Source organism: Anser anser (genome assembly GCF_964211835.1).
Source record: "Anser anser genome assembly, chromosome: 18".
NCBI classification, from domain to species: Eukaryota; Metazoa; Chordata; class Aves; order Anseriformes; family Anatidae; genus Anser; species Anser anser.
The window spans coordinates 12,892,089-12,913,735 of NC_139739.1; the positions used below are offsets into that span (position 1 = coordinate 12,892,089).

A 21,647-nucleotide genomic window follows, 5' to 3' on the forward strand; every position below is an offset into this window, starting at 1 on the left:
GGTGTGGTGACAGCAAGGTGTTGAAACAGCACTTTTAAAAGCTGCCAGTCATCATTAACACATCTCCGCAGAGCATTGGCAGCCAAGTCAAAGCCGACACCTAGAGCATCTTCTTGAAGGGTGGGTGGGGAGAACGGAAGAGGAAAGGGAGCAGGTGTGGGGAAGACAAAGGAAGCACACAGAAGTCGTGCAGAGGGGGTTTTCCCTCTTGCTATCATGCTCAGAGATTCCCATCCTTGTTTACAAAGAGGCAATGCGGATAGCTGCTCTTCATCAGCTCCTGCATCATTTGTCTGGGCAACCCGTGAGGGAAACCCTGCGTTACCCCTCCCTGCTTCTCCCTCTGAGAGCTTCTGACACTTTGGGGATCAGGTGGTCCTGTTCTTGGTTTTGCGAAGCGCCTGCCCCAAGGCTAGGGGCAGCATGATTAACCAAAAGCTGCTGAGACACCAGCAGAGAAGAGCTGTTGACTTGAGCAGCAAGGCTACCGGCAGAAATTTCTCTGTGCCACGGAGGAGAAAGTCCATGAGCATGGGAGAGCCCAAGAGCAGCTGCTAGCTGGAGATGCAGGGCAACAGCAGTGTTCACATCTCCTGCTCTCCTACTGCTCCTGGGTCCCCTGCAAAGAGACACAACCCACTTCTTTGTTCAACGGCGTTTGGACACATTTTCTTTCTTTTTTTTTTTTTTGACAAAATTTTGACTGATGTCTTTTCCAGTTGCATGCTTCCTGAGATTAATTTCAACTTTACATGAAATTCTCCCTTATCTCTGACTTTATATACTCAACCACTTTACAGAAGAGTCAAGTTACCAGTAGAAAATCTGGGGCAAAACTGCACCAGCCATGATGTTTTTCCTAGTACAAACACTAAGAAACAAACAAAAAGAAACCTAAAAACAATAAATAATAAAGTTCCTAACACTACAAAGTAGCTGGATAGGAAAATTTGCATGAATTAAAAGCGAACAGACATAACGAAATATAATCCTATGTTCTAAGAGTCTAAAACTATCATGCATCAAAACCTTAAATATTTATTTGAAATCATGCACCCTACTTATTCCATATTCTAAACCTGTGCAGCAGAGAGGCTGTAATTGTAATGGATTTAATAAAAGCTATCATATTTCATAATTCAGCAAGAAGGATTATGCATAGCACTAGATGTGACTAAGAATAGCTAAGTTTCTTCTTGTTGGTGATTGTTCTAAGAACTAAAAGAAAAAATTCATCCATCTCTCACGCTCCTTTTGCTCCCTCAGGTACTCAAGAAGCCCCATGCCCCACCGCTGGGCAGAATGCTCCGTTCCCCTCTCTTTAATGAGCTTCAGAGCAGTTGGTTCATTAACCCTTAGCAAGCACAGGCTTCCTCAATATTAGGGAAATTTCACCCCTAGGTTTCCAGGATGTTGCTGTAAGTAAGTGAACATCACTCCTAGCCCGACTGCTTAAGAAACAAATCTTTTTCTTTGACTGTGTTGCCAGTACAACTGCTCATTTCCCTCCTCATCGTGTAACTTTGGAGTCCGTCGTCCAGTCCTGGGCAAATCTGAAAGGGGGCAGAGTTTCCCAAATGAAGGCAAGGCAGCTAAAACCCAGCAGCTTACCTGTCATGAGCAGCAGGTCCCTCCCCAAAGGCTCCAGACAGTATTTTGTGCTTTGCCCAGCCCAGCGCAGTGGGGGACCTAGCAAGGACAGAGATGTCCCCAGCCATCTGCATTGGGAGACACAAGCTACAAGTCCGTGGGGCTTCACTAAATTCGCGGCTTCACTAAATCTGCTGCTCATGAAAAAACTTGTTTCTTTATCCTTTTTTTTTTTTTCTAAAACCGAAGCACTAAAAGATTAGAGAAAGCCAGACTTTTAAAGAGACATCATGGGGACTATGTACTTAATTACCTTTAAAAAAAAGTCTAAGCTGAAGTGACTTGCTTAAAGATAGAGCGAATGACTGAAACACATCTCTCAGCATCCAGATTTTCAGCAAAATCACTAAAACTTTTTTGATAATTCATTTCTTACCTGTGGATAATCATTACCGGAGAAGAAAGGTGAGGATTAAAAATAATCAAAACCCTTCTTTAGAGCCAGGGAGATGAAAATTACCATCCAACTTTCTCCTTCTCTTGCTGTCTCTCTTACACTTGCACACAGTTACATACCCATCTCGTAAACACGCTCCATCAGCTTGATGGATATATGCCACACCTGTTCCCAGCCCCCTTTAGGGAGGTTTTCCTCATTCATCTTCCAGGCAGGGACTGTCTCTTCATTATATGCCTGTGAAGTCCTTAGCACAACGAGACTGGGGCCTCTAGGCACTATCATCATAATAAATAATCATAATTCAGGAGTGTGATGCTTTCAAATCCCAAACTTACATTCTTCTGAGCTTCCCACCACACTTACATACACCTAACACGCCCTTTTCTCTTTCTGAATTTGACCTCTGCTCTCATTCAAAGCACAAACCCTCTGTTTCTGCAGGGGCTGAAGTTTGGTGGGGGATTCCCGGAAAGCCCGCTTGGGCTGCGTTTATTCCTGTGAAGCCAGGTGGGATGGGATGGCCATCAATCTGTTCACACCTTGTCAACAAGGGGCCTGCTCTGAGCACATCCCTCTTCTAGCTCTAGGAAATGACTGCAGATGATGGCAAGGAGCGACGAAGAGAAGCCGTGCACAGACGAAGAGACAGCAAGGAACATCTTGCACGGTAATGGTCCTGTGCACAACTCGCTCAAACACTGGGACAGGGCGGGACTGAGAGGACACTTCTCCATCTTGGATTCTGGGCCACCCTAAGCATTTGCAGGGGGGTTATTACCGACTCCCAGAAGAACCATCGTCTCCTTTTTTTCCCCATCAACAGATGACGGAGCCCAACAACTTTAGAATGAGTCTGCCCCCATAAATACGCCACCTGTGCCTGCCTCAGTGATGCCGTCGCTCCGCCCTGCAAGTCTTCCCCTTTTTCCTCTCTCCCCTTAATTCTAGCGTTGTTCTCCTCCCCTCATCTGGTCTTTTCTCTCTGTGTTAAAACTAATGGGTTTACCACATGTTGGAAGGCAGCAAAAGGAAGTGATGAAGTGACAAATGGGAATGCACATGCTTTAATTTATTATGACAGTCGTGCCCGGGTCCACAAAGTAAACTGAGTCAACAGAGAAGGACTTTGTGCCAAGTTATTTATCCACTTCTCTAACTGGGGGATCTTTTTTTTTTTTTCCCTAGCCAGCCATGAGACTGGTTAAACTCATCAAATTTATTGATGAACAGAAGCAGCAGGGAATTTTCTCACAAAACATGTTGTTGTTGAAACACTTGGATTTGTCCAAACCCAAACCTTTTTTCTAGGGATGGTTTGGTGTCACTATATTTCCAGACCCAAGGGAAAAAAAAAGATTGGGGGAAAAATCCAGAATAATCAAAACATGCTGTTTGAACAGTTACTAAAAAGACATTTGCTTTTTGTTCAAGAGAACTGTCTGTGCAGTTTAATTAAATTTTGAAATCTTTCATTTTGATTTTTTTCTTTTTCTCAGCTTTTCATAGAGATGTCAAGAAAAACATTTCAACTGAGAAAAACTTGTTTTTTTTTCCTTTTGGTTTGTCAGCACATGACATTTTCACTCCAGTCTGGCACAACACAATTTTTCAGCATTTCCAAATTTCCCAGCCAGCCATATCCATGAACACCCCCGACTGACCCCACTGAACGTAAGCCCAGGTACAGACAGGTGTCCTATGTGACCGGTGGATAGTTTGGCCCCAAACCTCAATCGTTCCTCTCTAGAGCAAGGCCACAAGCCAAAGCTGCTGCCCAGCATCCCAGCAGCAGAGCAAGGCACCTCTGTCCCCTTCCTTTCCCAAGTCACACAAACAGCCCAGCGTCCTGTAGCAGCTGTGACAAACAGCCACTGCCAAGGAAAGACAGAAAGGACAGGACAGGCACACGTAACATCTCTCCTGCAGAACGCTGTTCTGACCTCCAATTTGCACTCTGGGAGTTTACAGAGGCAGAAATGGTTCTTTTGTATTTACCTGCCCTCAACAGACCTTTTTCCAAGGAATTTCTTTTTCCTGCACTTTAGCTCTCTGGCTTTTGTCTCTTATTAGGGTCAGACCAATCTCCTAGGCGTTACCAGGAGCATTGTACCCAATGGAGGTCACAGAATTATTTCTTTCTGGCACATGTGAGTTCTCAGCTAAGTGCAGCATGTCGTTTTCAGATGCTGCATTTCAAGGGAAGGGTAGACAGACTGCATAAACCCCAGCAAACAGAAAAATGCTGAAGAAATGAAGAAAAATGCTGTAGGTGCAAGCAGCACCTACAAAGAAAGTTAGAAAGATGCGGGTCTCTACAGCATGCATGGGAAGTGAGCGCAGTGCTGGGCAGCCTCATACCCCCGATGCATGCAGCTGAGCAGGGATCTGCATGATATCCCTTTAAAACGCTGCTGTGTCTTTCACACTGAATCACATTCCAACATCGTGACACAACCTCCAAAGTAGCATTTTAACAACCTACAGTCAAAACAAGCAGGCATTGTTTGCCATCCTGCCTGTACAAACGCCCTTGCCATTGAGCTGGAACGTACCCACATCCGGGTGGAGGACACCAGGACTCCCAATAAATATCAAATCCAATAGAGGAGAATGGAGCTTTGATCCAGCAGGTACATCAATCAACAGCACCCGAGTATGCCAATGCAGACTAGAAGCCCCCAAATGATTTCTGTGCTCTCACAGTATTCTTTGGTCCGAGGTTAAGAACCTTCCTGCTGTGAAGCCCTTTCTTGCTGCAGTACAAGATGCTGTATTGCATCTTTCCTCGCCCTGCAGCATTTTTGAAACTGTACAGAGTAGGACATCTGGAAGGCTGATCCACAGACACAAGGGACATGAGTGGACTTTGTTTCTTGATGAAATAAATTTTGGCTAACAGGCATCAAATTTCTAATTCATGAACACCCAGGGCATACAATAATGCATGTTATCTATACGTAGAAAAATCAGAGGCACACAAGCTCAGGTGAACCCTCACTACCTTTCAGCTGAGTGAATTACTTACTAGCTTTTAGACAAACGATGCCGCTATACATCCTGTTACAGGGACAAAACCCTGGGTATTGATACATGCTGCTGGATCAGTTGATGCAGAGATCCCCCTCACTGCTCCTGCTTCCTAGGCTGAAATGAGGGAAACCAAAGTTCTAGGCAGAACCTACACGCTCCTCCCATGTTCACATCTCTTACCTTTAAAGGCAGGGAAACAGTTTGCATTTGTTGAAGTTTTTGTTTTTAGATCGCGTGCAGGCTTAGGCAAACGCTAGTTAAACTCAGGTGATATTTTCAAACACTTCTTCAGATCTGTGACAACTAAAATCTGAGGGTATCTGGGGGGAGGGAAGGACAATGAAAATTGAAATGTTGTTCTTCTGAGAGGTCAGATGTCTTCCATCTACTGTTGGATAGCTATATTTGAGCCAGGAAACTCCACTCTTCTTTTTATTATAAAAGGTAAGAAATTGGCATTTCCATAGCATGGATCTTCACCTGACCTGTTCTGGATGGCTTCTTTAGGATACACTGCCTCAGAAGTGTCTTTTTCACCACTGTAGTAATGTCAGCTCGGATGAAGCCACCTACAAACAAATCTACAAACCTGAACAAATCTGGATGGCTGAAATCCAGCCTACATGCTGAGGGTCTGAATCTGGTGGGTCTCCAGACTGGGCCATTGCTGCTCCTTCTCAATGTCTTCAACACAACTCTGCAGCATCATCCTCAAAAATAGTCCAGGATCTTTATTAAATACAACTATGACAACTTTTTTAGTACAACTAAGATAAATTTTGTCCTGGGCTACACGTTTGCGGAAGGCTTGTGCCACTGCTGCTTCCTTTATCTGCTCTGTGAATGTTATTAATGTCAACATACATCTTGAAAAGATACTCAGCTCTTCAAGGGGGTGATTTAACGTGTTTGACCTACTAGAGGTTAAGATGAGGTGTAACAGGGAGGCAGACTGTACAGCAACTAATTCATATAAGCCACACCAGTGGACTAGGTAGAACCTAGGTCTGATGACAAGTGACAACTCCTTTATTCCTAAATGTGGGCCTTTCTCCATCTTCCTTTGCCATCTGGGTAAACTACAGTCCTCTGGAGGAGATGTTGGACTTTACCTAGTCAATTAACCTGTTGCCCAGTCTGTTGGCCTGTTTCTCTGGCACATGGGCAAAGTTCACCTCTGGTACAGCTTCCCTGAAGTTGCAGCTCGTATGGTGAAAAAGCAGAACGCTGTAGTAAGATTTGCTTCCTTCCACTAAGGCTAAAGAGTTATAGTTCATAACTTCCAACTGAATTCATTGTACAGCCAAGCGTTTCTAATGAATTCTCCTAATGATCATGCCCTAACATTTGACTTCATTATGTCACTTTTGCAATAGTTAAGCTACAGAAGAACGTGCCTTTTTTTCAGTAAGGATCACTCAACACTCACCCTTCTCTCCAGCTGAACTGAAGTGCTGGCCCTGGGGAAGCTCGCTCCTTCCCCAGGCTCTGCCAGGAGAAGTGCCATACAGAACAATATGCCAGAGCTGGGAGTGGAGGAATTCCCAATGGGTCTTGCCCAAGCCTTTTTCCAAACCCTTTCTTCACTTCAGCTATCCTAAACAATACCCTTCAGATATCCCAGACAAAACCCACAAAACTTTTAGCTACTCCAGTCCTTGTCTTTCCATCAGGAATGGTGTAGAAATGCATTCGTAGCTATTTCCAGCTTTAAAGCACTGAGAAGAAAAGCTCTAGGTGCTTAAAGAGCTTCTTTTAAAAAACACAAAAAAGAAGAAAAGACCATTGTAGGGTTGAGAGACTCAGAATTAAAGATGCTCCTGACATTTTTTCCTGTGCATTACTCAGCCCAATCTGTTTAATGGGTCTTCATCAGTGATTGTGGTTGCTGATTCGTGCTGGCGACATCATTCAATTGGACATGGCTCTGAAGCAGAAGAATAATTATTTCCCATCTTCCAAAAGACCATTTAATTGACGCTCCCCAATCTCTGGGAATAGATAACCCATAGCCCTTTTAGTTCATTAACTCTCTGGGGCTGTCATCAAAGGATTGTCAGCTGCTCATACAGAGGTTGCACAGTTAGGAATTTGCAGCAAAGAGTGGCTGACAGCCTGCAGTGTCCCTTTTGCTATGGGCTCAGCAGGTGCTACTCTTGCCATGTATCTTGCCCCATCCAAACAGCTTCCCATAAAAAAAAGGAAAAAAAGGGGGAGAGGGGAATTTTGATTACCTCTCCCTCTTAATTCTATCAGACCAGGACCATGTCAGCGCACAATCCAGCAGCTGTCCTAAGGAAAACTCAATGCCAATGCAAAGAAGCAAAGTAAAACTGGATGCTAACAGTGCTGGGGAAAGCTGCGGTGATATGACTGGCAGAAGCAACAGCAGTGCTGGCGTTTGGGACTCAGCAGGACTGACTGAGGGCAGGATCCTCTGCCGCAGCTCACAGGGAAATCCAGCACCCTGACAGGCCACGCCTGAGGCTGTGCAATCAGTATGGACCACAACAGAGGAGGTAGCTGAGCCGGGCCATCCGGGGCAAAGACAGAGGTCAAGTTAAGTAAAATGTGGCAGAAGATGGTTTTCTTATTCCCTTCCCACCACAAATATCGAGATGTCTTGAAAAAAGGAAGCCAATAAATAAATAAAAATGCTGCTTTAAGACAGGAACAGAAGCTAGCTCTGTGAGGAGCCAAGGGCTCGAAACCCAGCCCTTATATAGTGCTTTTCAAGACTCGAGTTAAAAGCTCTGCGAAGGAGGTAAGTGCCATCATTCCTCCTTTGTGAAAGAGGGGAACTGAAGCTCCAACCGAGGGGAGCACGTACACAAACACACCCAACCGCCTAATGGCAGGCCCGGCGCAGGCCTCCTGTGTCCTGCACCCTCATCAACATCCGTCTCTCACCTCAGACACCTCCAACCCAGAATTAATTTCAGGCCCTGAGTGCACTTGGAGCTTTTTCTCTGAGATGGGAAATGTACAGACGTTGCAGCCAAAAAGCTCCACCTCTCTGAGATTATGAGTGGAAAGAATTTAGCTAAGAGGCTTCAGTAAATCAGCCCGAAGCCTCCTTTCCTCAGTTTGTATTATTTATCTCCCCATTCCCTTCACCACACTAAATTCTTAAAGGCATCTTGGCAGTGTACAAACACATAGGGGGAGTTTATTGAAAGTACTAACCATGTTCTAATTGTTTTCTCCTGCATTGCTCTGCTAAAACTTCCAGTGCCACGAGTGGCAGCGGAGGTAGACAATTACTGAGGCACTTCCAACCATCGTGCCCTTAATGTGTGGAAAGCGGTGAAGTTTAGCAGCACCAGGACCTCTTGAATTCAAACCTTCTCTTTGTGACTCGTTTTGCCTTTCAAAAAAGACTTTGTCTCCACTTCTCCAGCAGCAGTAAGAGGACAATAACCTTGTGTCCCTCATCACAGGATACTGCGAGGTTCACTTAAGCAATACTCATTAAAAAGCTTTGAAAATGATAAAGTGCTAAATAAATATTCAGTTGGACTGCAATTAAAGTTTTGGCATGTGGGTTACATGTAAATGCAGAAATGCCATCAATAAAAGTCAGCACATTCCTTTTTCCCTCTCTCTCATTCTTTCTTCCTTTGACTTTCTTTAGCTATTCCCCAGATCTCTGTCAGTGTTTGCTGAATTTTCATAAGGGAAAAAATTACTTCCTAAAATGTTCAAAAGCTTTTCCTTGGTTTGTTATTAGAGCAATTATCTAGCATAACACAGTGAAATAGCACAAAGTATTCTAATGGGAAACAAATGTGCCAAAGAAGTGACCAAACTTGGAATCTTTATTGAAAAATGAGGGGAAAGCGATTAGCTGAAGAGGCAGCAACGGAAAGATTTTCCACCTGGCCTTGGGCAACACATCAAACAGACCTCAAAAGAGTGCTATTTATAATTGTTGTCTGGCTGTCTATGGACCCCTGTCTGTCTGTCAGTCTGGTCTGTATTCTCCCTCCACCTCCTCTCTGCCACGTGTCCTGTCTGTGATTTGTTTATACAACGCACTTTCGGTAGGGAGGGAATCGGTAAGCATCTGAACCCGCAGAAAGGATGCCAATCTCACAGCCCGTTTGCTCTGGAGCAGCTCCGAGGGGTTCAGAGGAGTTACAGTGGGTAAACAAGCAGGAAACTGCCCCAGACACAGTGGTTTCTTTTTTTTCCCCACATCTGCTTAGCCTCTCTCAGGATACAGAGGCTTCTGAACTGTTTGCGTTACTGCAAAAAAAGGCAGACACAGGCAGAGGTGAGGGCTCACCGAATCGTATACGAAGTACAATATCTTGTCTGGCCATTTCCCTCAAATAACACCAGTTCATACTGGAGGAAAAATGTTGCCAGATCAAGAAGGTCCGATTTCACCTCCACTTTGCTCTGGTATAAATAGCTATGCAATTTGTAGGTCAAAGGCCCATCAGTCCCAGTGAGTTTGCTTTGGTGTAATTCAAGAAGCAATTACATTTTGCAAATATTGAGGTGATTTATAAGAACATCCGCACAAGTTTTAGGACCGTTGGTATCACAAACATAGGATGTGAAAGAATCATAATAGTAATTTCTCACTACTTGCTAATGGTCATTTATCATTCTCCTGTTTCATTTATTCAATTTAAATTGGGGAATAAAAGAAACATTGGGTGGCCAGATCCTCAGTTAGTATAACTTCTTGTAGCTTAAACAAGGCCTTTGGAGCTACAACCTTTTACAGCAACTGAGGGACTGCTCTTGTGAAGGTAACAAACTGCAAGGCACAGATACAAATGGAAAACAACTGACAGCGAGGTCAGAAAGACTAGTTTGCAAACAACACCACAGGCTTAAAATCAGTCCCATAAGCTATCTAGGAACTACAAGCAAGCATAACATTAATAGAAAACAGGATCGTTTAGTGATGGATCTGTGAACAAATAATGGGCAACACATCGGCAACAAGCGCTATTCTTAGCAAGTGCTACAAGATAGAGGCACACAAAAACCCACAAGCATGCCACAGCTTCATTAACCAAAATGGGGACTTTTGAAGTTCAGACATGAAAAATAAAGTCTGATTTTATCTGTTAGATTCCATTTACCCAAAGATGTCCAAACCTCAAAAGGGGTCAGATGTTCAGTGCAGATAATCACACAAAGTTGGGTGTGTAGTTGAAGTCTATCCAAATTATCTCAGGCTCTCGAGGATGAAGGATGGGAAACCTTGTGAGAAGAGTTAAGAGACACCACCAGAAGCTTTCTGGTACATTCTGCTTTCACTCTGATCATAAATACTGCAAGAACAGCCTTTGCTGTGGTATTTTAATGTTTCCAAACTCCACCTTCTCTCAGCTCTACTTAGAGCAATGCATTTATAAGTGCATATAATCCTCAGGTAAAATTCTGTGCCGTAGTTGGAAGAGCACTGTACATCAGGAAGCATCTATCCCCTGATTTACCCTATTTCCCATACACAATGAACCACCCCAAACTGACAAAGCCTCAGATAGGCACAAAAAATTCCACGGCGGCAAGGGATGGATTTATCATTCAGTCTCATCTTCTTCCCCTGTCCAGCCAAGGGCCAGATGAGAAGACTTTGGCACTTTTTCTCCTCTATCCTTGCAAGAACAGGCACGATTTGCTCCTTACCTGCATGCGTACACTCAGGGTCTGGGAACTCCTCAACCTGAAGCTCCCTCCGCTGTGCTTTCCAGAACACAACTGGGACTCTGAGAAACTGTCCCACATGGTCTTCTTGATGTACTGGTGGTCAAGGAGAAAACTGGCGTTAACAGCAGCAGATGTTGTAAAACATAGGCATTTTATGTTCCAATCAAACAGACTATATTCCAGAATTCCAAATTGTGACCAAATTGCCATAAAAATAATAGTTGTGTTTAGAGTTTAGCACAGAGAAAGAAGAATGGGTTTGCCTCATTAGTTCAGCTTTATGTTTCAGTAGTGATTGGGACATTAACTCAGGGAAGGACTCTCCTTGGGGTTACAGGAATCCCTGAGAGATTTCTAATTTCAACAGTCGCCAGCTAGAGAAAATGGAAGCAAATTGTCCATCGTCACACACAGCAGGTCAGTGGCAAAACCAAGAAGAAAGCTCTTGTTCTATTTCCCATCCGGCGTTCCCCTCACGTAAACAAACTGTGTGACACCAAGATGAAAACCTTCACTTCAACAAATCCTTTGTTCAGTGACACTTTCCTGTAATAGACTTGCTCTGAATTTATCCTTGATCCACCTTCTGCGGGTACACCCATACCTCCAACAGGCAATCAAAGAGCAGAGCTTAACCGAAGATGCCATTCTTTGCAGGAATGACGTTCTGCATATCTCTCCTTGGGTGGGACACCAAGCCCAGAATCCACCCTGACACATACAGGGAGCAAATCACCTATGAAATATTGTAACAAGGGTAAACACAGCCCTCTGCGGTATTTGTTGCCCATTTAAGCATTCAAAAAAAGATAAAAACTTTAAACCAGTCTCTGACCTCAAAAACTCACTCTCTGAATGACACTTTTTCTACAGAAGAGACTCTAGGGGTCAAGATTTCTGGGAAAGAACCACCCTATGCCTGTTCACAATCTTTCTTGTGTTTCAGGCCAAAGCTTTTCCTCATGAATAACTTCCAACTTTGTTACTGTATTTCCTCCATCTCTCCCAGACGCACCCTAAGCCCCGTGTCCATTCTCTCAAACCGAACTCGGTAGCCTCCAGCCACATATCACACACTGAAATATTTAGCCATTCACGTCTCCCACTGAAGTGTGACTGCGTAAGGCAGGGTTTTCCAGGAGACAATAGCTTGATTTTCTCTTCTTCTGACAAAGTTCATAATGGGATATAATATGTCATGTGAAGCACAACAAACATCAGCAGCATAAACCCCTGTGGAAACCATAATGAGCAATGCGTCTTGAACACATTGTTTGGATTCTTACTTCCAGTTGCAGAAAAGCAGCTAGAGCTGTGTAACTGCCTGAGATGCTCAGACTATCTTAATCAGCTTGCTGACCACTGTGTGTGCTCAGAGAAATAGTTATACCACACAAAAAAAAGCCTGTATATTTTCCAAAATTGCTTTGAAATAAATGAGGATGCTGACAGAAGAGCAATAGCACTCTCAGGCCAGGTGAAATGCTGTGAAAACAGCCCAATGACCAGCCTAGAGTCTTTCTGCAGGTGAAATGGGCATTTCGTACTTCTCTGATCATCTGCTGCTCATGTCAAATATGTTTCATATGAAGCCTTTTTCCTGGCAGATCCACCTTTGAAACTCATGCAAGGCCATCTTATCTATTTACCTGCACTCAAGTCTTCCTAGGCTTGCTGCACTGATGAAATAAATACCCTGTAATTCAGTAATACTGCACCTACGCATTAAGACACTTACTGGGAGCCAGGTTACCTGTATTCAGGTCCGAGCTCCACCACAGCCTTGATGAGCATGAGCTGAGCAACTCAGCTTCTGTTTTTCTTCAGCCTCCCCCTTTGCCTCTCGTCTGTTGGGACTGCAAGCTCTGTGTGACAAGAAAAATGTTTCCCTCAGTGTTTACTCAGCAGCCAGACTTCATCATGGTTGGGCTGATAGTTACCATCTAATGCAAGGAACTGTTATCTAACCAAGCTGTCTTCAACCTGTTCTGGGTACTGATTTACTGCCTGCAGGGGAGGTTCTGCTAGGGTGAACATATTCTGAAGTGACTTCACATGGAAACCATTACCTCATTTGCTGGAGTCTGACTAGATCGGGGCTGCAAGCAGCAAACGTTAAGAAGCTAACTAAATAAATGAATGAAGGAGCAGAATTTCAGTCACCTGTGAATGTTCGTCTTCAAAGAAAATCTAGTATTGAAAGTATCTGTGTTTTGGAATTATTCACTGGGGGTTTTTTGGTATGTTGAATAAATCTGGCAGCCTCTATGCGTGGGTCTCAAAACCTTCACAACATATATTCCTAACGCTTTCATCAACGGAAGTTTCATCTTTGTTTTCACTGAAGAGCTACCACCCAGATTCAGTCCCTGACAAATACTAGTTGTATCAACACCGGGTTGCTACAGGTTTTCACTCTTCCTTTCCACCGTCATTTATTTAGAAGCCTCATAAGAAGCCACGTCTGGTATGAGACCTGCAGACGCAGCAGAGAGCGGCCTCCCTAACCGTTCTTTTCAACCATCTGAACTCACAGCAGCAGCGATACATGCTATTTCCATCTTTGATGGAAATGAACCCTGCTGGGTTACATAAACATACATAGCTCAAAAGATGTCACAAGTCTGACCTCTGCCTTTCTTTGCTGGATTTCTCAGTCTCTGATGCTGGCTGTCAAACAGAATAAATGACGGGATGCACAGAGAGCAACATCAATGAGACCAAAGGAATTCTGGCCAAAAAGAAGACAATGAAAGATGGTGGAAATGATCTAAGGACATCACTTCACAACTTTATGATTGCTGTCCTGTCTTGTATGTATGACTTCTTAAAAATTTGGTTATACAGCTCCCTTGTGCCAGTTGAGATTAGAAAACCATTTGCACTGGTATCAAAGGAGACAAATTCTTTTTTCACCCTTTCTGATAAGAAAAGCAACGCCATCTTGCTCCTACCGGGCAAAATCTCATCTCGTGTAACTCCAGTGAAACAACGGAGTTTTATCAGTAATTAATTTGGTCTGTTGTTTGTCACAATGCCAGAAATGCAATAAATGTGCTGCTGTTGCTGGCATCTCTGGTGCGAGTTGCAAGGTAAATACTGCTCCGATATGGTCTCCCTTTAAGACAAACATCTGGATTTCCACTGACCTCAATTTAGCTGCATAGACAATGAAGGCATTATTGTTGCAAAAGGCATTAGAGGTTTCTATAGCACTGGCCATATTCAAGTGACCTTCAGCAGAACCAATTCTGAAAGGCAGTTTTAGCGCACACAGGAAAAAGAAGGAGGCACCTCATCACAGCTACTTTCCGTGCCACTTACTGGAGTGAGGTTCTGCTACATCAGCTACCAGACAGTTGTATAGGATTTAGTGGTGAATATAGCAAGTCCCTGGAGGATTTTATAGTTCAGATACAGGGAAGAGAACAGTCTTACAAGTCCTGATGCCAGTAAACATATAAAAAGAAGTGATGCGCCGGTATGAGGAACGCTGTACAGCTGCCTTATTTGTACGACCGAAACTGACTCCTGGAAGAGGAGCTTCGTGGCCTGGCTAACAGCGGAGAAGCCACTCCATTTCATGTTGGTGGAGTTCATCCTCCATCAGCTGTTACAACTCCACTGATAACAGCAGCAAGGTCACTGCTGATTTTCTAATGCTGTGAATTCTGATCTAATTAGGATTGCACTGAGACCACCAACTCCTTCCACTCAAGTTACAGAGCAGCATTCATTCATTCTTATCAGGAGTTAGGTCTGTGCTGAAAATCCCACCCAGCAAGTAGCCAGCCACTGTGTTTTCAGCTTCCGAGAGCTCTATTTTTGTTCTTTCCCTATGGAATAACAGTGAATCAAAGAACTCTCTTGAGCACATCATGTCTGACCCATGCTCAGGCTGTAAACTTTACAAGAGAAATATGTTTGGTTTCAGCTGTTCTCTTTCTTTTCCTTCCTTATTTTGTGGTCTTTGCACAGAGGTCAAAGACTCAGGGCCTCCCATGTGCTAGAGAACGTGCTACCGCAACTGTTGGCAGCTCTCTTCCCTAGGAATGATTCTGCCATTCATGCCCTGGATTAATCCATGACTGAACGATCTCTAGCGTCTGTATGTTTAACAGCCTCATTTTTCTCACAAGACACTGCTACTTAGCTTCTCAACTGTTAACAGTCGAGCTATTAGCACTATCCCCACGCTCCTTTCAGCTCAGTGCCTTGCAGATGTTTCTGGCCAAAAAAGGACCTTTGGGGACTTGTGTCTAAACTTCCTGTCGGGGTGAGAAAAAAGAACTGGCTTGATCTGGACTGCTCTAATCTGATTCCCAAAGAGGGAAATCCCTTTTCATTTCAGGCATCCTTCTCACCCCGAGCAGTGCAGCTGTGCGGTGGGATTAACCCAGGAGGACACTGCTGAGTTACCCAGCCGAGCATCCTGCATGGGACTGCCCATGGCTCTACTTTCCCACTGCGTCTCTCCCATCAACCACAGGACGCTGCTTCTCCCCTTGACACCACTTTGAGGTCATTATTGGTTGTAGTATGAAAAGGAAATGAGTTGTCAGTATTAAAACATAAACCATCTTCACTTATTGCAGTTGCAGCACGTTAAGTCTTCAGCAAGTGTTTGTCAACCTCGCACCAAAGTCGTGAAAGATGTCTTCAGACTTCTACAGCACTTTAAAGGGACTATAAAAGGGACTACTATACCTACACATCCCTTGCATGCTTACCTAAACGTTTTCAGGTTCTGCCTTTAAATGCAGATTTCTGTCAGACTTAAGCCACTGCTAAAATGTCTCAAGATTTTCTTTATGACGTACACTTCAAAATACCATGAAGGCCCATCGAGTGTGTTAGCACAAAGACCCAGATACTTCACAGTCTACAGATGTCATTAAAAAGAGAAGCTTACTCCCCAGAAGCAAATCCAACTCTTCTGGTTTTCATAAACATTATTCTAACCTGTGGGGTGCTTTCCCTCATCATTTTGCTTCTTCCTTCACAGTTCAGTGAAAATCCTGGTTCCCACAGGAAAGCAGTCTTCTTAAAAAAGAACTGTGTCATCCCGTGGCTCAAGCAGGAGAAATATTTTCTTCTTCCTGGCAGACTTGGTGGCAGTGGTGGTCACAGCTCCCGGACACAGGGTGGGCCATGCACAAGGGAAGGAGGAAGCATTTGGCTGTGGAAATTTTGAGCACTTGGAAACCGTGGCTTAGCAGGATCAAGGGTGTTGGGGAAGCACATGACTGAGTACCACAAACAAGGAATGCAAGACACTACGACAGTAGAGAGCAAAGTGAATTAACTGGCAATGTTTGGCTTAAATTATATTAATGCCACAATGTCAGCCTGACATTTTAAAATATACACAGTCATCTGTTTTGTTATGTCTTTGAAGGAAGCAGAACATGTAGGAACAATAATCGCACCAGGGTCAAGAGTTGAGATTGTTGTCATTCTTTATAGTACGGCAGTGTGAGAAGAGGCAACCAGGACAGGAGCCTCGCTGTGCTGGGTTTGGGACAGGAGATCGCACCCCGAACAGGCAAGCAGGGACGGGGAATAGGGTGGAAGGACAGAGCACCACCTAGGTCTCCTGACCAAGAACTTGTTAACCATTGCACTGCTCACCTGGTCCGCCGCCATTCCAGGACACAAGAATGACAAAAGCACATGTCTCTTCCCAGATTAACCTGTTTTGTCCTTTTTTTCCTCTCAGATAGAATACACACAGAGAGCCTTTCTGCTTTAATTGCATTTTTGGGGAAGAAAAAAACACACAGAATATTTTGTTTCCTGTATGCTGCTGTGTTTTCCCCAGTTGGGGAAAAAAAAAATCCACCTTGCGAAAATAACACCTTGTTCCTGCACATATTGGCACTTGCACTGCTTCCGTGTCATGTTTGCTCTGTCAAAACAAGTTTTCCTCGCCCCTCAGGGTCAACCTAGCTTTTGAAAACCAAGCTGTCGTCTCCAGGCATCATCACTAGCAGTAGCCAGATAACAGACTACGAGTTCACATTCCAGAATGGTTATGACTAGTGATGAATGAGCCAGCTCCGAGACAGAAGGAATTTCCTACAGGTTAGACTGCCCTTCCAAGAAACACGTTTGTCTGACTTAGTGAAGGCAGCAAAGAGGATGCAGAAGTCCAGGGGGTAGGAGGAGGAAGGGAGAAAACGCTGATTGCAATAGAGCAAGATACAGTACAGCACAAATCATTATTGTTCAGTGGCTCTGCGTCTCCCAGATTGTTCCAGGTACTTTAGCAAAGCATAGATAAAATAATAATAATATATTAAAGCACTATAAAGAGAGTATGTTCTTTCCACTGTCAGTGGAGGAAAACGGAGTAGATTACATGATGACAAGGAACTAAACAGTATGATCTTTTATGATTAACTCTTTGGCTTAAACATCACAAGCATCAGGGTGACAAAACATCACGCTCCTCAAAGCACACCAGGCTTAGTGTTCTCTCCGTACTGCCAGAATGCCAACTCCAAAGCCATACGTAGGCTTCCTGCCTGACATAGGAACCGGACTTTGCTGCCTGGAGACAGCCAGAACCTACATCCCGAGCTAGGTCATTGCTGCTGCAATTGCAGGCTTGGTCTGCTGTTTTGACACCTTCAGTGTATTTGAAGGCACACTGGCCAAACAAGCAATAAATCTACTCCAAATGGTGCATTTCAAATAGTCTGTTCATACAGTGCTGGTTATGAGATTATATAATCCCTCCATTGATTGTATCTACGTTCCCTGAATTTCAGCTGCAGCCCTAAACTGTTCTGCATAACTAATGAGCATTAATTCACCATCTATCACCATCTCTTGTAGCCACTGCACGAGTACAACAAGCACAGCCTTCCTCCCTTGGTCAGCCTTGCATATATTGCCAGCCCCATCCCCACCTGACTCCGAGCAAAGCCAGCACACAAGCTCGATGTAGGTTTTCCAGTGCCCAAAAGGTCCCCAGAAGGCTTTTTGCCACCTTCTGCGGAGCTCTGATGCAGGAGTCCTGAGCGAGAAAAGACTCTACAAAAGATACCACATTAAACCCTAAGATGCTATTAGAATCTCAGGACAAGACATTCAGAGGGAGTCGATCTGCATAGTTTTACTAACCCTGCATCAGCTAACAGCCTGATCCTTGTCATTCACCAGCTCATTTATTTGAGACGACACCAAAGCAGGAGATGCTGGAGAATGAAAAATTATCGTTAGGACTGGTGAGTTTATAATGCTTTAGGACAGACCGAGTTTTTCCCAAATTAAATTTTCTTATTTAGCTGAAGAGAGAAATGGAGACCTCAAGGAACATGACCTGCCCTAGCCAGCTGTAGCAGTATGTAGTATTGTGAATTCTGCAATTATATTTAAAACTTGAGAGAAATTAGGAAGGAGAAAATTAGGAAAATATTTCACTTACAAGCTGTTTTTTTCCTACGTTTTATGGATCAATAATTCTAACTCTTTGCTGAACCAGAAACATGCTGAGAAAAAAAGTTTTGATTGTGCTATTTTAGAATTTCCTTCCACAGCAAGAAAGAGGGAGTGATAAAAAACCCTTGAACTTCAATAAACATTTTGGAGTGAAAGTTCAAGTTGGTTCTCATTTTTTTCTGACCTGCTGCCTGTAATGATTGTTTACAGTTTTACATTTATATATATATATATCTTTGTTCTTAATCACAAAAAGGCAAAATAACAGATTTTTTGTCATGAGCAAACTTAGCCCTGCAATGCAACACACCACCTACAACTCATGAACTTCCTCTCAGAATGAGTAAAAATTATTTTAAAAACATTAATGTACATTTAATGAATGTGTATTCAAGAAAACATCACTAAGAACAGTGGTGACTTACATTTGTGTTCATTCTTTAGCTTTTTGTTGCATGCTGAAGCAGGGGCTTTACACAAGGGACCCTCCAGCTGGCTATTCACTGGCCGCAGTCCCCCCGGAGCTGCCCATGCTCCACGGAGCCGTGGAGAACTCCCCTGCACAGAGCGGCCACCCCAGCATCCTCCACCAGGTTCCTCACAGAGCAGGAGGAACGAACGTGTGTGCTCTGGTTGTGCTCAGTCTGCCTTGTTCTCTCTCTAGTTTATGCTTCATCACTTGCCATGGTCAACAAATATCCTTTGAAGGACATCTGCGCGCAAGTGAAAGGCTCGTCCCAAGTCTTGCTGAATGAGCCTACGCTTAGCCCCAGCTACAGCTAGGAGGAAGCATCACTTTTTGAAGAAGAACAGATGTTTTGACCCCAATTCAGCAACAGCCCTGCAGGGACCCCCGATCTGAGTTGCTGTGAGCTAGGAACACTAAATACAGCCATCTCTTGGTCCAGCGGGTAACAGGGAAAAAGACTGCAAAGAATACAACAATAAAACCATGGCCCAAAGTGAGAAAATGGAAAGGATGAAAGGCTAGGATGTTGTCCTTACCCCTAAAAGTCACGCTGCAGCTCAGCATTCAGGTCAGCTATGTTAACATCAATTTTTTGGGCATTGCAACTATTTCCATTCCTCTTAACTCTCCAACCTTCTCCCCCTCCCCGCACACTACATCACATCGTATGACTAATGAGTTTGACCCTTCTTCAACCCCTATCTGCAGTCTCTCATGGCTCCGTCACTGTGTGCTTCCTGCCTTTATTAAATCAGATGGGCTGTGTGTGCTCTGAGTCCCAGAGCCAGAGGAACACAGAGAGACAGAGAAATGAGGGCCATCCTCTCCGAGCCTCCAGGGCTGTGTGCCTTGTATTTCCTCACTATATTGCTTCAAGGACGTTCCACTCCATCATTTTTTCTCACTCTCATGATAAAATCACTAATTTCTCCTACTAGAAAGAGAAGGAAAGAAATGCAGGCCTCTTCATAATGTCATTCTACACTGTGCAGGACTGCATTATGGGTTTTCCAGGATATTTATTATTGTACTGCCTCGCTTCAGCAAGGGTGTTTCCTTCAGCTGCCGTCCCTTTCCCCACTCCCCGTTTCTTTCTTTCTTTCTCTCTCACTTTCCTGCACCTTTCACCTTTTTATTCCTTCTGTCTGCCTAACACACTGTGACCATTTGACCCTCTCTTAACATCACTTACCCATCTCTTAAAGGGAGACGATTAACACATCCCTTGCGAGCTGAGTATTTCTGATGGGTTTACTCCCATTTTGGGGCACCTTACTTGCCTTTTATCTCTCTGTGCTGGGATGGTTGATTCACTCAGCTTGTCTCGATGGGGTTAAATGGGAACAAGAAAGATGAAGTAGAAAAACTCAAACTAAATGATTCTTTTGGAAATTCAGACTGAAATATTCAGCAGAGATGGGTTAGTGTACCTCATTTCTGGTGTAAGATTTGAGGCAGACCTGTCTGCTTGGAATTCTCCAGAAACAAAGACCTGAGGACTTGTAGCCCAGGTCTCAAAGAAAGCCCATCACTTGCATTGCTCCTGATGGTGGTCACAGTGCCTGTTAGTGAAGATTTTCAACACCTGGGTATTTCATTTCTAATCTGAACAAAAACAAACTTTGAAATATCAACACACTTCACAAAAATACAGCTAGTTCTTTCTGCCTAGCTCCAAGCCAGGCAGCCCAGTATGAATACCACTCGTGGTATTACAGTCCAAGAGCATCACGCACCTGAGGACAGCATTCACCTATCACCGCTCCTGACAGCATCTGTCAGTTAAGCATACGTAAGTGAGAGATTTGTGTCGCCCATTATAGCAAGTGGGACTTGAAAGTAGATCCTGGAATTGAATGCCACACTTTCTAGGGTGGCGGATGTATAAATACTGCATGTAGGATCAATAAATGATTACTAGCTCTGTTAACAAGTGGCTAATGTCTTGCTACAGACTTTTATAGAGTCCAGTTGGTCAATAGGTTGCATTTAACCAAGACTTATGATCACCTATATCACATAATAACTATGCCTGTAATATGCTTACACAGTCTATTCATCATGCATTAATCCTTTTAAATTTATTTATTAATATACTCTTATTCTAATGCTTCACCAAATGGAATAATAACAACTGGCAAAAGAAGGAGAGCTATGCATTTTGCAGCCATGTTTTACCGTGCCCAGGGAACAAACCCACTCCCAGAGATTAGATGTGAAGCATTAGTTCAGGCTGGAAGCACATTCAGAGACTGCCAGAACTCCGTTAGAAGGAACACAGCTCTGCCATCTCAGAGAACGACAACAAAGGAGGAAAAACACCGAGATGTCTCTGGGGAGAGAACCAGGAAGGGGCAAACGGAGCAGAGACTCCAGTAATGAAAGTAGTAGAAACCATTGCAAAACCTCTGTTTAATTTCTTTGGACTAGACGCTTTGCCTAGAAAGCCAGTCATTGCAAATAAGCAGCTCCTTGAAGTGAGGAGCCATGCAGCGCACATAATGCACATAATGCACCCATGGCAGCGAGGACAAACAGGAAGACCCCTAGACTGCACATCTGCCCATGAATTCTTTTGCACACAAAATCTATCCCTGTTTTCTAAACTCCAGCTTGTACCTGTTGACTTGCTCTTACATTTGTAAGATGTACAGATGGAATCCTAGTAATATATTTACAACATATTATAAATATAATAACACAATGTATAAATATATTTATATATTATAAATATGTTATTATATAATATAATGCTATAGTAAAATACCATTAATTAATAATATTAATTATTGTATTATTAATTGTAATAATTCTCAATTAATAAATAATATTATATTATGAAATATAGTTCTCATGGACAGTACTAAACAGGTTCAAAACTTCAGCAAGCTCCCATTTATTCTAACATTAGGTCCCCCCAACACCCTTATGACAGCAAAGGCATTAAAACACAAGACTCTTATCTACTTTCTTCCACAT

At 43.5% G+C, this 21,647-nt stretch overlaps 1 protein-coding gene across 19 annotated transcripts in view; it reads right to left on the reverse strand.

Annotated features, from left to right (window-relative positions):
- TBX3 (T-box transcription factor 3) overlaps positions 1 to 12,618 on the reverse strand; it is a 273,513-nt gene extending 260,895 nt beyond the window's left edge. For 15 of the 19 annotated variants that reach the window (XM_083804582.1, XM_083804576.1, XM_083804573.1 and 12 more), the window contains exon 1: positions 1,612 to 1,724. The gene's annotated coding sequence lies outside the window, so the exon portion shown is untranslated. Of the gene's footprint in view, positions 1 to 1,611; positions 1,725 to 10,732; positions 10,847 to 12,506 lie in introns of those variants that run through there. The other 4 variants (XM_083804575.1, XM_083804571.1, XM_083804580.1 and 1 more) reach the window with 1 other exon arrangement.
- Positions 12,619 to 21,647: the final 9,029 nt, after the last annotated feature.